We start from the raw sequence: 4146 nt of genomic DNA, 5'->3' as shown, positions 1-4146 counted from the left end.
ATACGTCACACACACCTGCACACACATCAAGATGTACACACAAAGAAAACAAGAAAGTAGTCAGAAGAGTTAAGCATGATTGTGTATGCCTATAATCCCAGAACTTGGGAGGTGGAGGCCAAAGGATCATAAGTTTAAGGTCAACATAAATTATACAGTGAGTTCAGGGCAGCATAGGCCACGTGAGTCCCCTGTGCTCTCCCCCTACCCCCCCTCTTACACACACACACAGAAAAGCAAGGAAAATAGTAAAACTAAAATCCACTAGAGGCAGGTGGTATTGGCTATGTCAAATACTAAAACATATGCTCTGGATTATATAATTAAAACAGCACAGCATCAGACCATGAATAACCTGGCAAAAAATGTAACATAATTGGACAATACAGAAATAACACCAATCCCAAATGGCAATTTAATAATTGATAAGGGCTGAAGCCTCTGTCACTGGGGGGTGGTATTTTACTAAGTGGTACTGAAGTAAGTGGATAGGAAAATGAGATACAAAATTGAATTGGTTTCTTACATTGTACACTTTGGTGAGTGCTGAGTAGATCAAACATTAAATGTCTATTACAAAATCATCCAAATACTAGGAGGAGACATGGCCAAGTTCTATTACCTGGAGCAGAGAAAAACTTTTCTAGCTTTACTTAAAATCAAAATGTAACAAGAGGGCAGGAGAGATGGCTTAGCAGTTAAGGCACTTTCTGTAAAGCCTAAGGACCCATGTTCTACTCTCCAGATCCCATGCAAGCCAGATGCACAAGGTGATGCAAGCACACAAGGTCACATATACATACAAGGTGGTGCACACATGTGGCTTAGCATGCCAATTCATTCTCCCTCTCTCTCTCTCTCTCTCTCTCTCTCTCATACACACACACACACACACACTTAAAATGGCCAGTCTGTTGTGCTTGCTTCAAAAAAAAATGCAACAAGAGGTGAAGCCATTAGAGAATAATTACTAATTTGGATGAAATAAAACTTTAAAGCCTTGCATTTAGAAAAACTTTATATTTGAGTAAAGGAAAGGTTGGGGGAGGGCTAATCAAAATCTAAGAGGGTATGAATAAGTCATATGGAAACCTATGTTCTTTTGGACAATGGCACACCTGGAAGCCATAGATTGTTACCAGAAATTTTTCAGTGCCAGGGATGGGATACATTCCAGTGACTTGTTGGCCAGGGAGGTCCTTGATGCCCCCAAAATATTACAGGCAATTGCTGAGGCTCTTGATTTCCCACCAGGAATAATTGGTAAGACCCTATTGCTCAAGACTCCACATACTTGGGCTGCAAGATCACTGAGAAATCCTGATGGAGCTAAGCTGAGAACCTCCTCCATGTAAACCAGCTGACAGAAAGCTGGGAAAAGCTATGCTGCATGCAGCTCCACGGGAGAGAGAAATCACCAGTGGAGATAAACAACAGTGGACATTGCAAGCCTTAAATTTGGCCAGCCAGGCCAAATGAGCCAATGGGTGCAATAGTGGCATGTCTGTTGTGAGAGAAACCAAGTGCTCTCTAATTGGACTGGAGGCCTGCTCCATGGGAGGGAATACATGTCTGACAGTGAATATCTAGGACAGGGGAAGTCATGAGCCCTAGGGGTGTAACATCTGCTGCTGTCTGGCTAAATCTATATTCCATGCTCACTAAACTGCCCAGTAAGCACTTCTATTAATGTTCATACCCATATATTAATGCTCTTTTCACTTTTGGTTAGAGAAGCTTCTCTTTTCAGATGGCAGTGACCTTGGTATGACTCAGAAGGCACCATGGTGCTGAGAAGAAGTGACAGGAGTGCTAAGCACTGAAACATCTCCATCACACCTTCCAAGGCTCAGGGTCCATTGTGGATGAGGTGGTGGAAAGAATGTAAGAGCCAAAGGAAGGATAGGACTATTTACAACGTGCTCCTCCAAACATAACATGACCTCACAGTGCCTGACACTACCTACACAAGACCATCATAATAGGAGGAAAAGATCATCAAAATGAAAGAGAGACTGACTGAGAGGGGGAAGGGATATGACGGAGAGTGGAGTTGCAAAGGGGAAAGTGCAGGCAGAAAGTGAATCAGCATGGTTTATTGTCTATAATTATGGAAGTTGTCAATAAAAATAAAGAAAAAGAAATACTTTATATTATGATCTGGAAAAAACATAACCATACCTCCAATTGAAATAATTTTAACCTGGTATTAATAATCATACTAGTTACAAAAGCTTTTATTTTTAATTTTTATAATTTGTACCTGTATGTGTATGCATGTGCATGGGCATGCCAGGATTTCTTGCTGCTGCAAACAATGTCCATCCAGCCTAAAATGGGTGGCTAGAGAATTTAACCTGGTCTGACAGGCTTTGCAAGCAGATGCCTTTAATCAGTAACCCATTTCCCCAGGCTCTAAAAATGCTTTTAAAGCACAGAACAAAAAGCAGTAATCAGCCAGGTACGGTGGCACCTGCCTTTAATCCCAGCACTCAGGAAGCAGAGGAAGGAGGATCACCATGAGTTCAAGGCCACCTTGAGTCCACATAGTGAAATCCAGACCAGCCTGAGCTAGCCTACCTCGAAAGAACAGTAATCAGATACAAAATGTACAAATCATAGAAACATATATATGACCCTAGATCTCAGGAAAAGAGATGTGCAGAGTCCTTGAACATATTATGTGGTGCTCAGCTGATCCTGAGCACTGGTAAGAAGTGGAACTTTAAGAAAGCTCCCGGATTACGGTTCTCCTCTATCACATAGAGGGAAAATCCCACAGGGCAAATAGGCATTTTACTTCAATGCTTGTATGAAAGCAAAGTATGTGGAAAAAAGTTTGCAAAACAGCATTTGAAAAGTGTCTGTGTGTGTGTGTGTACTAAAAATTCCATTCTTGCATTCTGAAGACACACCTGCAAAACTGCAAAACTGCAAAAAAAAAAAAAAAAAAAAGGTAGGCTGTTGTTGAACTACTTATAAAGAAGAGATTTTAGAACCAACCCAGCAGTCTATCATTTGGAGGCTAGTTGAATGCTGTGTATATAAACACAGAGGCATCCTATGCACATATAAAGAAAAACAGCAACTGCTGCAGCTTCCTGGTTATAATGTTAAGGGGAGGTAATGAAGAAGGCATATAGAATGCTATCTTCCATATGCAGCTCAATGGGGCAATCTATAAAAGTGATTGTCAAGTGCTCGCTTTGGCAGCACATCTACTAAAATTAGAACAATGGAGAGAAGCTTAGCAAGGCCCCTGTGCAAGGATGACATGCAAACTCGTGAAGCGTTCCATATTTTAAAAAAAAAATGATTGTCAATAATGGAGTACACAAGAAAAAGATAGAAACTAGATTTCTCAAAATATACCTTGTTTATACATTTGATAGATAGCTTGTTAAATGGTTTTTGCCTTTTAAAACAGTCAATTGAAAATGCAATGCCTAGAAATGCGACACAAATGAGCGGCCAGAACCATGCAGACAAAACTCCATACAAGCGTCATTAACATGGAGGACTTGACTTCACCTCCTTAGTGGGCTGTACCCCAAAGTCAAAACATTGTACTAGGATGACCCTACTGCTGAAGGCACTGTACACTATCAGCGTGGACCATGGGGAGACCTAGGTGGAATCTGGAAGAGAGCCAGTACCCAGACAGCACATCTAGTGATGGAAGGCGCTACATGAGCTACTGGGGAAAGTGGCCAACATCTGTCCGAGTAATTCAAAGTCTAAGCAACTCAGAAACAACCTGACGTGGCGTTCACACAAGAGCAGAAGTGGCGCACAGCCATGGTGGGGAACCAACTGCTCTTGGATTGGCTAATGGGTCCACTCAGTAGAAAGGAAACCATATCTGGAACTGGGAAACAAGTCAGAATCATATCCAGATAGTGATTTTTCTCTCCAATGTCAAGCTCCCATGAATCTTGGGCTATAAGAAGGTCTACACTCTTTAAATTCTCTCTAAATTAATTAATGATTATCCCATTTAACCAGTGCTGACTTCACTCTCCCTTGGAGATTCTGCTTCTCTTTTACAGGTGGGAGTGGGATCCTGAAAGGATAAATGATCCAGCACACTTCACCTGGGCCCCACCTGAAATCACAGAGGAATTGGGGAAATGAGCAAGAGTGCTG

The 4146-nt window shown here is 41.6% G+C and overlaps 1 non-coding gene across 1 annotated transcript; it reads left to right on the top strand.

The window, feature by feature from the left end:
* Positions 1–3197: 3197 nt before the first annotated feature.
* Positions 3198–3304, top strand: LOC123453851. The gene has a single exon (XR_006633029.1). It is a non-coding gene; the product is annotated as a U6 spliceosomal RNA (small nuclear RNA).
* The last annotated feature ends 842 nt before the right edge of the window (positions 3305–4146 follow it).

Source organism: Jaculus jaculus, chromosome 12 (assembly GCF_020740685.1).
Source record: "Jaculus jaculus isolate mJacJac1 chromosome 12, mJacJac1.mat.Y.cur, whole genome shotgun sequence".
NCBI classification, from domain to species: domain Eukaryota; kingdom Metazoa; phylum Chordata; class Mammalia; order Rodentia; family Dipodidae; genus Jaculus; species Jaculus jaculus.
Note: the sequence above shows the minus strand (reverse complement) of the source record. Positions and strands in the feature narration are given on the sequence as shown.